Raw genomic sequence first — 13309 nt, forward strand, 5'->3', positions numbered from 1 at the left:
TCATCGAGTCCAACCGTTAACCTAACTGCCAGGTCCACCTCTAAACCGTGTTCCTAAGCACCACATCCACACGTTTTTTGAACACTTCCAGGGACTGTGATTGCACCCCTGCCCTGGGCAGCCTGTGCCAGGGCCTGACCGCTCTCTCTGTGAAGAAGTTTTTCCTAATATCTAAATCTCCCCTGGCACAACTTGAGGCCATTTCATCTCATCCGGTTGCTTGCCACCTGGGAGAAGAGACCAACCCCCACCTCGCTACAACCCCCTTTCAGGTCGTTGCAGAGAGCGATACAGCCTCCCCGGTGCGGAGACCACCCAGCCTCTCTGCGGAGCCTATGCTACTGCTTGCCAGCCGCGCTGGAGGGGGGGACTTTTTTGCATCCATTTGCAACCTCTTGTTCCAACCTACGCCTGTTATCCCTTCCCCTTAGGAAGGGCAGGAGGGGCCACAGGGAGATGATCAAGGCCGGGGCGAGGCGGGGGGCCGGGAAGCCCCCTCCCTGCGGGCGGGCGGCGGTTCAGCACCCTGGAGAGCGGCCGGGCGCCCGGGGCCGGGCCCGCCCCGCTCGGTCCTTCGCCCCCCCACCCACACTCGCTTCCTTATAACGCCCTAAACCACGGCGATTTTCATTCTTCCTTGCTAACTACAAGTAAATCATCCTTTCAGCATCGTTCCCTGTTGAAATTTGGGGATGGGATACTCTCAAGCTCCCACCATCATCTATGCTTTTGTTTGCATCTCCTGTGTAAATATACATAAAGTCATAGAGTCACTGAGGTTGGAAAAGACCTTTAAGATCATCAAATCCAACCGTAAACCTAACACTGTCAAGTCCACCACTAAACCATGTCCCTGAGTCTTACGCGGAATGAAAAATCTTAAAAAAGCAGGGAGCATACGTCCTACTTGTGCACCCGACGTATGCAGGACACCAAGCAAATTAAACGGAGAGCCTAAATGCTTGTTCAAGAGCACTGCTCTCTGAGTACCCTCTAGAACACAGAAGCCGCTTTTCCTCCTCAAGGAGCGACTATTTAATACAAATGAAAAACATGAGCAACGGGTCAGTGCCCTAGGTGGTCTCCTTAATTTTAGAGGCAGTGCATTCTCTTTTTAACTTGGAGCTCCTTGAGGTTACTCGGATAACTGGGAAAGTAAACATTTCACAGCAGAGAGGGGATTTCACTACATTTTCTGCAGATTCAAGGAGAGTCTTATCCTCCTCACAGCTCACACTGCAATTGCCAGCCCTGCCCATCCGTGCCAGGGCATTTCAGGAGGAATAAAATACGCAGGCTGACAGTGAGACAGTATCATGCTTGCTGTGAGTTAGAAGATCTGTAGGAACCCATCAGTCCCCATGCTGGAAGACAGCAAAATCTACTGTCAAGGAGGCATAAAGCAGGAGAAAAACTGCCAGGAATTCAAATGAACCTCCAGGTTCACCTTGGACCAAGGCTCTGGGTTATGCTCCCTTTAAGCAGCCATCTGGAAGGACCAACCTTTGCTTCCAAAGGTGGGAAAGCAGCAGCTAGGACAGCCCGTGCTAGGTATTTATCAGCTGTACCTACGTCATGCTTTGAACATGAGATTATTTGTTGCCCGCGACAAGGAACAGCAGTGCCCATTGGAGCAGGGCCTGGCAGGAGATGGGTCCACCCCGCACTGCACAGGCCTTTGTGTACGAAGTCGTCAAACCCTCCCAGGTTCCACTGGAGTCACTGGGACCGGGAGGTGCTCAATACCATACCAGATTGAACCTTGACTGTACAAAGCACCCTCTTTCCAGCGCTGATGCTTCCCTGGCAGCCTCAGAAGCCCTCAGTTCAGATTTAATTGAGTAGCAGAGGCAGAGTGATGCTAGCAAAGGACTTCCAGATGCTGCTTTTTGAAGCAGTCTCCATTCCTCATTCCCAAGGCCTGTACCCTGCCTTTTGTCCAGGTCTGCCTGCAGCCAGGGCGCGATGCTTTGCTCTCCTGTGCCCTTGGGCTGTTCTCTCTGAGCCGCATTCCTACAGCGAGAATAACAGGACCCGGTTATCACCAGCAGCAAGAGGATAGGATGAGATCCAAAGGACTCTGAACTAAGGGGAGCTAAAGAGGCAAGGCAAAGACTTGTCCCTGCATAGCATCCTGGGGAACTTCTACCTAGTTTAGCCATGCAGAACCATCTCTATTTGTTCAGTTGTTAATCCTTCTCCTCCTATCTCATTAACTAGGAATGGTGATCCCTATAAGCAGGGCTGAGGTCTAAATCCTCCTCTATTTTAATCCATAATAACACAGCACGGTTTCTTTCAGATCTGGATTAAAAAAAAGAAAAGGAAGGGGGATTACTTAGCATAACAACAACTTCAGGCAAGTCCATTCTGAGCTGGATCTCTAAAATTATGCAACAATTATTCTGGGAAGCAAAGGTAAAGGAACGAAGGTACAGCCTGCTTCAGCAGGAGGAAAGAAAAAAAAAAAAAAGAGAGAGCAGAAGTCATCCAACAACACTTAAAATAAAGAAAACTATTTTTGAAAGGAGGTACCCACAGGGCAGGGAGACAAGCTAGACCTCTCTGACAAGATTTGCTAGAGCCTTTCAAAAATGGTAACCGAATACAATCCTTGGTTAGAGCTGCCTGCTCGGTTTTAAGATACCAGGGAACGTTTTGATAAGGGCAAACTAAACCCAAGGAATGATAAAGATTCAAAGGGGAAACTCTAGAGTTTAGGTTTCTTTCTTGGATTTTTAAGAGTGTCCTCCCAGGTTTTGCTTTTGTTCAAGTAAAAACTGATTTTCTATACGTGACTCAGAGATATTCAATGCAAACAACTGTAACGGATTTCAGTCCTCACAGTTCAGCTGCATTCTTATTTCACCTAAGCAAGCAGAGCTTTGCAACTGTGCGAAAACCAGATTTCACATCTCCCTCAAGTCCTGTAACAACACAAGTGACAGAGCTCTGCCTTACCATTCCAGTTTATCTACATAAAAGGTTAAGTGCTGATGAGATTCGAGAGCCTGACGCTGCACAGACAACTAAATTAAAACCCCATAAAAGTCAACACGCACACGCCACTTCTGTACAGAGGAAGAACTTCAGCAACTCGCAGCTTAATGCCAGAAGGGCAGCAGTGTCCTAGGAATCTGGCTGTTCACTTTCCCCAGATTTCTTAAGCAATCTCAAGTGCAAACCTTTTACTTGCGGTCTCCTCCTTACCAGAGCACACCAAGAACGAGACAGAGCTGCAGTGCTCTGAAGATCCGAGTAACCTGTACGAACCTTCGCTCTGCCCAGGTAGGCTCCGTTTCTAGAAACACTGACCATCTATCCAGCCAGTGTTTTGTTAGAGACACCCCACAGCGACCACATTGCCATTAAGTGGGGTTAAACAGATGACAGGAATGGAGATAGGATTCAAGTCTGGCAAAGTACGTGGTACCTATGAATAATTCACCCAGCGAGCCTCCTCCCAAGGACACTGGGTCACCCGACCAGGCCTGAAACAGGGCATCGGAAGTAAAAATCGTTTCAGTGGAAAGGTAAACTACTTTAAAAGCCATCTATTTACCCTTTCCCATCAGCCTGAACCAAGCACCAGGCAAGGTCCCTTTGCCTCCTGGCCACGTCCATTCTTCCTTTCCTCATGATCGCAGGCAACACCAGCAGCTGCCCGGGTTTACAGCTTTTCGTTAATATTCCCACGCGGTCCCCGACACACAATATTGACGTGTTACTGTTCACACCTGATCTCAACACCTTCCCCACCCACCCAGCAGCTCACCCATGAGACTCAGTGCCCTCCTTCACAGGAGGGATGCAACCACGCCAAGACCTACGGACAGGGCTCTCATGCGAGCAGCCCCCTCGCAGGGTCTCGGGCAGCTGGCAGGAACAGGGATAGGAAGAATTAGACCTCATTTCTTGCTGTTAGTCAAGAGATATTACCAAAAGATATTTGACCATCTTTGATGCTTGTGCACTGCAGAAAGCCTTTGAGGTGGCACTTTGCCAGCAGCAGCATCGATTTTATCCACAAGACCCATGAAGACGAAGACAATTAGATCACAGCTAGGCAAATAATTCATTATGAATTAATACCATTTGAGAGCTTGGGATATTTTCCATTTAATCATTAGCTGGGAGAAGAGATGATTGGATTGACTGACTTAGTTTAAATCAGATCCCCAGCCACAGCCAAGGCAACACAACTCGGGAAACGCTGCGGCCTGCAGTAACCCCCAGCGAGACACCGAGGACGATGCTGGAGCTTTGTTATTCCAATAGCCAGCACCATCCTACAGCTCTATCTCAAGCAAGACAAAGCCAGTCCCCAGATCTCAACCCCTGTAAACAAAGTCCATTTTCAAATTTAACAACTTCAGCCCGTCCTCCGTCAGCTGAGAAGACTGCCGTGCATTATTTATGCTGTACTCACATTACAGCTACACAAAAAAGGAAAGTCAGCAAGGGCCCAGCCTGAAGCCGTTAAATAGAAAGAACGCGATGCTGAATTTGAGCAGTTATCTTTCAAGGTAGGCCATACAAAGAAGTTTTCTGGAAACAAAGCAGCCGTTCTGACGATCAATTTAGCTGCCTGCCAAAGGGTAGATATTTTACAGAATCGCGGTCAACAATAAAGGAGTCGGCATCTCAATAAAAGTCACTGGATTCTTGCTTTTGTCCTCAGCATCCGAGAGGAGCACCCCGGAAACACAGACAGCGCCACAGTATCCATCTTAAAACGGGCAGGCGCCTGGTCTGCGTTTCAGTATTCCGGTTTTCCTGCAATATACGGGCCCCCCTGCCCCTGTACGCTGCCTCTCGCTCAAAAAGCAGACAGAAACACCCCCGTTTGACTTTCAGAAGTGCTCCGTAGCCCACATGCCATTCCAAGGACCTGACCTTGAAAAAGAATCTCAAAGACAGTGTTCAAAAGGAAAAAGGAAAACCTATCCAAGCAGCAAGCCCCACATGCCTTTTCCAGTTTTAGAAGGGACACGATTTTCTAGAGAAAACCTCCCCCAGCCTCCCTATTACCCCCCTGCATCCCCGCAAGACCGTGCCAGAGGCCTCACCGCGGTGCAAGCGTGCATCTTCCCTTGTGCCCCGTCCTCCAAGGAGCAACTGAGGCCACGGAAGAAGGTATTACACTGTGCTCAAGCCAAACAGTACCTCTTCCAGGCCCACCGGTCTCCCAGCTCAGACACGGCCACGCACATGCAGCAGAGTTTCCTTCAGCCTCTGCAGCCCATTTCTGAGCACTTGCTGGGGATCGGGAACAGCTGAACCGCCCGTACAGCCGGGAGTACAAATGATTCAGCACTTTCCCCACCTCCAGGAGCCTGATCGATAGCAGCGAGCTGCTCTGCAGGCACAGCCAGAGCATGCAGATTAAAAACACAGCAGTCACTAACCACTGCTCTCCAGCGAGGCCTGGCTCCATCGAACGCAGCATCGCAACCCAGGTGTTGGCAGAGAGGCCTCGCCAGCGAGGCCGGTGGATGTATTTTGCCGGCACAGGATGTTTCAGAGGGAGAACGCGAATCCACCCCCAAACACGAGCGGGGAGACGCAGGGTGCAGCCTCCCCCCAGAGCCAGCCTTCCTCCCCAGGAGCTTTCGGGGACCCAAACATGCCCTGACACGCAAAGGTCTCTGCCCGGGCTGCGTTTGCCTTCCTGCACCCCGTCCCCCCGGACTGGCACACCGGGATTTTATCACACGCATAGACACGATGTCATGACGTAAGAGCAAAAATCCCATCACATGCTCGAGACCGGTTCCCAGCTCCCCCCGCATGCGGCTCCAGCCCAGGGAGGGAAAAATGGGGGGGGGGGGGGGGGACACGACACGGGGACCCCCGCAGGCAGCGGCGTCCCGAACCCCGCAATAAGGGCGCGGGGCCAATCCCCCCCCAGCCCCAGCCGCGCCCCGGGGCTGCCGCGGCCGGCCCGGCCCGACCCGAGCACCCCGGGCCCCCGCCGCCCCGCTTACCTGGCCCAGCAGCGCCGGGGCTCGCCGCAGCCGGGGCTCGCCGCGCCGCACTGCGCGCTCCCGGGCGCGGCCGCGCCGCACTGCGCGCTCCCGAGCGGGCGAGCGCGCCCCGGGAGGAGGCAGGGAGGAAGGCAGGGAGGAAGGCAGGGTCTGGCGGGGGGGTGCAAGGCAGGGGGAGGGATCCGTTAGCAGGGCCGTTAACGAGCAGCTGCAGCCCCTTAGCGCGCTGCGGGCCCGCACCGGCGCTGCCCCCCCGGCCGAGCAGCCCCCAAAAGTTCCCCGCAGGCGCTAAAAGCACAACCCGGGGTCACAAACCAGGCGGCGCCCAGGCTCTGAAGCCCATCTCCGGCTTTTTCGGGCGGGAAAGGCCAAGGCTTTTCCGAGCAGAGGGAGCCCCGCAGGTGAAGAGCGCCGGGGGAGCCCGGGTGGCGGCGAGCTTTGCCCCCCCCGCAGGGCGCTGCTGGAGGGGAGCAGAAGCATCCCAGCTCGGCGCCGGGGAAGCGGTCGGCTGGCGGCTATCTGCAACCGGGCGCTCTCCCCCGCCGAGGGAGCCAGCAGTTAACATCCCAGCCCAGACATCTCTCCAGCGACTTGGTTATCAGAAATGTCAGTTTAATTAAAGCCTCCCCCACCTAGGAAACGCTCACAGCGAGAGCTGCCGCTTCCCTCGCCATACATTTTATTACATTACAAAATATTCTGCTGAGGTTGCAAAACTTAAACTAATATAGACACTTTCTCTAGAAGCAACACACCGCTCCTTATTGATTTAGCATATCTGCCAGACAACATATATCGAACACGCTGATGCACAGCCTGTATTCAAGCCCTTTAGGGGTTTACCACAAAAAGTACTGCGGTGCCTGGCTTAGCCCCAAAGATACATGGGCCTTTACATGTGCTGCCATCCCATGAAAGTCGGTGAAGTATTCATGTGCCAGAAGTTAAATGTGTGTCCTGCAGGGCCTGCCAGACCACCAGAGAAAAGAACCTTCCTCAGGGAAACTGGGAAAGCAGCTGGAAACTGCAATTTTACTATTGAGTAGTAGATGCAGTAACACATAAACGGATTCAGAGAGCAGGTGCTGCAGGACAGCAGTGGCCCAGCTGCTGTAAATGAAGGAGGATAAATCAATTAAGAATAGCTGAGACAGTGCAGAACCCAGTGCCGAACAGAGCTCCAGCCACCCATCCCCAGCTGCCAGGGTGCTGCTGGATGCAGAGGCAAAAGCCAAACCATGTGCGGGAGCAAAGAGGCATCAGTAGCAAAGTGCAAGGAAACCTGGTGTCTAAAGCTGAGGACCTGTTACTGTTAATGTCACCGAGGCAGAGCCTTGCCTCCCTCACCCCGGAGCTGCTCAGCACCTTTGGAAACATTGGACTTCATCAGGCTTTGCCAGTTCTGCAGGGATCCCGTTGTACAGCTGGATTTAGGGCAGGAGTGTGTAAAGGCACTCAAGAGCTCCCTCTTAAACAGCGTTGAGTGCTCCTCCAAGATGCCGATTCCTGTCAACTCCAGAGGGATCCGAGGGCGCGCTGTACTTCGTGAGCTGCTCGGCACCTTGCAAAATTCACCTCTCCTCCTTGTTCCTGCAGGTGTCTATCCCTTCTCTCCTGTTAGCGGTGGTGGCTGCAAAACCCTGCTGGGAAGAAATGGAACCATCCCTTCTTGCTTTTGGAAGTCTCTTTGCAGAAAATGCTGTCTGGAGGAGGATGCTGCCTGCCTGCAGCGCACAAATACTGATTTGCAGCATACAGTGCTGATCTGTTTGTGCTACTAACAAAAATTTGCTTACTCTTCTTTGTAGCTACCTCTGCGAGATGTACTGGAAGAAATGGCGAGCGGAGCTCTGATGCTTGGAGACTGTTCAAGCACGTGTACGTGGGGGAAATGAAACCGAGCCACGTCTCCTAGCCCGCGTCTCTGGCTAGGGATAACCCAGACTGGTGCAGCAAGGGTCAAAATGGCCAAGAGAAACAGTTTGTTGCAAGCCATTGGCAACTTCAGATGAATCATATAAGTGCCATAGAAATTGCACCCCGCACTTGCAAGAAACATTTCTGACAGTTAACCGTTAAAATTAGCGTGAAGCCAGGCCCGGGTGCTTGGTGTTTCCCAGCAAGCCTGCGGGTGAGCGGGGAGGGCATCCCATACCAACAGAGAGAGGCACCTGGGCGCTGGGTATTGAGCCAGGCCTCCGGCGCGGCAGAGCCCAGTCGCGGGAGGCGAGGGGCTGACTCCTGGCACGGCCGGGATCTGCTCCCTCCTTGGCTCTGATCCCTTGCCGGATCCACTCTGGGTATTTGTCCTCGCTCAAGAGCTCACGGAGGGTCTCTTCCTTTGCTTTCTCCCTGGGGATCCACTGCAATCAAATTAACATGGTTAACCAGGGAACGGGCAATGAGGAGAAATTAGATGAGTTCCTCTCCTCCAACCAATCTCTTTGAAAAAAAGTATTGATTACCCTTAAAGCATTTGCACTTGGAAAGATGAATTCATGGGCACCCTGCTATGACACTCGGGCCTTTCAGGAAAAGCTAGTGATGGATGCACATCCCAGGCACTTTGTTTTAATGGAGCAGCCGCTTTGCTTGCCCCTACAACATAAATCATTGCGCTGCTGCAGCCGGTCCCTACTTCCCTGGTTGAGAGCACAGGGCACGAAGAAGCCCTTCCCGTCCGTAGCTCTGAGGTGTCTTGCCCCATGGATGCACCTGCAGTTTTCTTCAGTATCGGTGCAGAGGATTTAAAACCTGGACTGGCGTTTAAACACACTCATCCCGTATTTGCCAAGCCACTGCAAGCATGCAACGCAGCACAGACTTCTGTTCCTTTGGAACAATTTAAAAGGGGAAAGGATCCTTCAGTTCTTGAGCATCCAGCTCCTGGGATCTCACTTGCCAGCGATACCAGCCCTCTGGCAACTGCAGAAGGATGCAAAAGCCACCCACGGCTCCCAAAGCACCCGTGAGGCTGCGGCGGGCGGTGGGTGCCCAGGTCTGCCCGCAGCCCTGCCCGTTCCTTGGCCGGTGCTGCCATCTGCTGCTGCACCAAAACCGGGGGTCCCTGCTAAGGGCGGCTATTTTTAGCGTGCACAAAACCCAGCCCACAAAACGCAGCCGTAGTACCGCTGTTGTAAACCTCTCCCAGTGCTCGGCTGCAAAGCTCAGCGGCCCGGGAGAATCTGCAGGCGGTTTGCAGCAAACGGGGGGAGCAGCTATTTCATTTCCCTACGAATGCTCACCAACGAGGATGAGCTCCTTGGCGCTGGGAGCGAAGCTTTCTCTGTGTGCATATTGCAGGCACAGAAGCGAAGGAAAAGAATTGCAGTCGGCCGGGTGGGTGCTCTGCACCCCATGGGGAGATTTACTTGGTGTCAGCGGGGCACGCTCCAGCCTTCCTTCCAGGAAAGGTTTCCTTCAACTTTCAGATCCAGAAAAAAGATGTTTATTTGCCTGCTTGTGACAATCAAGACTGCACCCACCCCAAAACAGAGGTGGGTGAAGTCCTGAGATGTGTCATCAGATAGGGCCACAACAAAATACTGACATTTCTGCTCCCGAACCAGCAGGGACACCAGCTAAACTTGCCCTAAGCAGTTCTTGCAAAACAGCATCCCAAAGCAGCTGTTTCCCTAAAAATTGCCTCTAACAATCCCCTCGCTACCTGGCTCAAATTCCTCTGCACAGTTTGCAGCCCCAGGCTCCCGGCTCCGCACCTGGCCCGGGGAACTGCTCGGGGGGCGCTGGCTGCGGGGAGGCTGCTCTGGGGGCCCAGGGGTGCTGCCAGCCCGGAGGGGATCCCGCTAGCGCCGGCACAGCCGAGAGCAAAGCCTGCCCCGGACCACGGCAGGCAGGCAGCCGCCCGGGCCATCGAGACCTCTCCGTTGCACAGCTCCAGGCATTCCTGCAGACTCCTGTGTCTAACACCAGCGTACCATGAAATATTGAGCAGCTCAATGTGAACAAAGCTTTGCTCTGATACTGCTCGTTCCAGACAGATTTCAAGATCACAGGTACAAGAGTCCAGGCAGCTTTGCCCAGCATCCTTCCCCCCCTTTCCCCCTGCCAGGCAGATTTGCATCGCATCCCTGTGCTCACCAGCACTTGCCGTCTCAAGCCTCCCATTTTGCATGAGGGGATGGGAAAAAGATGAAGGCAAAGAAGATATTTTTCAAGGGAAAGCTGAATTATGTCATTCCCTTACAGCTCCTCCGGGTCACAAGGAGGGGCTGAGGGGAAGTGAAGGAGGAAAAAAACCCCAAAACAAACCCCTTTACCTTTCCCTTGCACATCTCCATCTCTCTCTCATCACACCCTGCAGGCACTTCTACTGACTTGAGGGGCACTGAGTGCCTCCATTTACTTATTTATTGCCAGAGGGTTAGGAGCTTGCTGTGCTTATATCACCTTGATTTGTAACGTGAGTCAGCTGCTCATTAGGCAAGGAGTCAGTAACATGGCCCCATCATACAGCCTGAGATTTCCAGCACTCTCCAGATGGCACTTTTAGAAGGTTATGCTTCCTGAAACACCTTTCTGCATCGTCTATCTTGTGCAGTATCCATCTTCTCTATTGCTTAATACGAAGAATAACGTACATTGCTTTTGTTTTCTTTCATTTGATGAAGGAATTGTTAGTATAGAGCACATACACACAAGCATCACTTAGCTCAGAGCCTGGGAAAACCTGCTCGGGAGCCTGCCTTCCGCCTGAAGCGAATACCATGAACCTGTTCCATGTGCTACACCACTAGATTGCAGCAAAACACCGATTTCTGCTGCCAGCGCACTTGCTGGACAAGAGAAAAGAGCAAACAGAAGAGTGCACAGCACTGGAACATCTTGCAACCACTCTAGCAAAAATCTAGGTGAGAAATCCTGCAGAAAGTGAGCCGCAGCAGAGAAACCCACTGCCTTTAGGATGCACGCAACCCACAAGAATATCTTACTGGCCCACTCAGCTGGGCTGAAAGCGCATCCCAGAGGCGTGGCCGTCAGCGTCCTGCTGCTGCTCAGCCAGTTTGCCCGAGGCTTTGCATTGCCATGGAGGTAAACGTTACAAGCCAGTCCCAGTGAAACCGGACCGTTATTTTTTACTGAGGTTGCACAAACATTGAAAACTTGAAACTTGGCTGTGAATCCTACAAGGAAAAGAAGAAGAAGAAGAAACCAATGAGCTGACAAAGACAACGTGTGCCTGGAGCCGGAGGGACTGACAAGCAGCAGTGGCTGTCACCAAACCGCTCCTCTGTAGCTCTCTTTGTAGAGCAAAGTCAGGACTGTTACACGCTAAGCGCTCTTGAACTTCAACCCACCAAGTCTTTGAGCTGGGATCAGTGTTTTAGAGCTGAACTTTAGGCTCTTGACTTGGCCGTGTTGGTCTCAAACTCCAAAGGTTCGGTTCTCCCTTCTGTTGCTGCGTGCCTTCGAGCCCACCTCCGGCAGCCCCCGCACCGTTGCCCTGCGCAGGGGGATGTCTGCAGCCCCTCCGCTTCCAGTTCTGTCCCTGGGGGTGATCCAGGCGGCCTCCTTCAGACAGCAGAAGCCAAACCGAGTTGCTAGAGCAGGCAGATGTAACCAAGCACACCCAAAGAGCAAACCCATTAGCCACCAAAGGCACCCTCCCTGGTGACAAATTCGGCCACAAGATCTGCTGCACTTCCACTGGAGCCCCAGAAGGACCTGGGACTTTCACTGCTGCCACTAGCCTAGCAGGTTTCTCACAATTATAGCAAATGATTTTACAGGGTTGTCTGGAAGGAAGACATTTAGATGTGCAAAGCATTCATTAATCATGAATAATTAACAATTATTATTTAAAATACCAGGGCAGGAAAAATCCTGGTGTGGATATTTTTGATTTGTAAATGCCAGGCTTTTAATTAAAAGAGGGGGAACATAATCATCAGTCAACTGTTTTTAACAAGTAGCATTCTGGGGTTTGGCTGCTAGACGCCCAAGACACGAAAGGGCAGCGGCTTTGCCGGAACAGCAAGAAGTTTTGAGTCTGAAGGACACGGCCGGACAGACACCACCAGTCCCGGGGCTGGGAGCCCTGCAGGATTTCTCAGCATTTGGGCCATCGCTCAGATAACTGCTGCCTCCTCCCTAACGCCTTCCCTGGGGCTTTAGTGCCAGGAGGGGAAACGTCCAGCTGGTTGCACCGTGTCGGGCCCATGTCGGTCCTAAAGCAATCTCTTTCCCGGGAATCGGTGGGAAACTCTGGGGCTGTATAAACCACAGATGACTTAAAGGGTCCAGAAGCAAGGGACAACAGGGAAAGCCCGGGTTACAGTCGCACAGCCAGTTAATTCCAGGAAAAGCAAGGAAGAAGGGAGGTAGGCATGGTAATTCTGCTGGGTCATACAAAGTATTTGGCTTCCTTCTTTAAATGGCCATGTCTGAACAAAAATAAAGCGCATGGGACTTGATCAACACTCAGCAATGTTTTTGCTTGACTCGAAAACACCACTCTTGCTGAATATCCTATTTATATGAAACAGGAAAAAATAACAGACGGACTTCCCCCAGCCCTCCTTCGCCAGGCAGCGAGCTGAAAAAGCCCCCCCTGCAGAAAGCCTTTGCTGCCAGGACGGATGAATGCCCCTTCACAGCCACCCCCTTTAAAAAAGTGAAGCCCTCACTGACCAACAGCAGGATGCGCGGAACTGCAGCGGCACAGAGCTGCCGTGTCCCGGAGTCAGCTTGTGGGGTGGGGAGAAGAGCCCAGAGAAGACATAGCAGGTCTTTACACCGACTTACACCCTCGTGAGCTGGTGCAGTCCATCCACGACACAAGGATTCCTATACCCTGCCTTTCAGAGCTGTCTCACTGGTAGCACTCTCTTTCTGGATGCTTCATGGGCCGCTCACCACCATATTGGAGACCCTGATGAATTTGTTAACACCTACCATTCATCAGCCCTATAACATTAGCCCTATTCAATAATCAAAGATCAAATTTTTATCCACAACATCCATCTCCCTCCATCGCCACTGATCCACCTCCAAGCTCTTTGTCATGCCTTGGTACAGACATTTTGCAGTCTTTCAAACAGCCTCTTCAGGCAGGAGGCTGATAAAGCCAACCCTGAGGGTTCTCGACACCATTTTGTGTGACTGAAGGCAGCAGACACAAGCACGCAGCTGTGGAGCTTCCACCAAAGCCTGTATATAGGTTATTGGTTAATTAATCAATAGGCTTGATCCTTTTCAGACACTTAGAGAAACCTGCCTAAGCCAAGCAGTTAGCATTAGGTGGGTTTCTGGTACCTATATTCCCACTTAAATTATCCATGATTGAGAAGCAGCTGCAGGCT

General features: G+C 52.2%; 1 protein-coding gene across 22 annotated transcripts in view; it reads right to left on the reverse strand.

The window, feature by feature from the left end:
- The window catches only part of NFASC (neurofascin), a 96882-nt gene extending 90795 nt beyond the window's left edge, over window positions 1-6087 (reverse strand). For 20 of the 22 annotated variants that reach the window (XR_015705656.1, XM_087761664.1, XM_087761678.1 and 17 more), the window contains exon 1: window positions 5988-6087. The gene's annotated coding sequence lies outside the window, so the exon portion shown is untranslated. Of the gene's footprint in view, window positions 1-5166; window positions 5221-5408; window positions 5669-5987 lie in introns of those variants that run through there. The other 2 variants (XM_087761656.1, XM_087761658.1) reach the window with 2 other exon arrangements.
- Between the last annotated feature and the right edge of the window lie 7222 nt (window positions 6088-13309).

This window comes from Nipponia nippon, unplaced genomic scaffold (assembly GCF_047370975.1).
Source record: "Nipponia nippon isolate SJK-2023a ecotype South Korea unplaced genomic scaffold, ASM4737097v1 scaffold_25, whole genome shotgun sequence".
NCBI lineage: Eukaryota > Metazoa > Chordata > Aves > Pelecaniformes > Threskiornithidae > Nipponia > Nipponia nippon.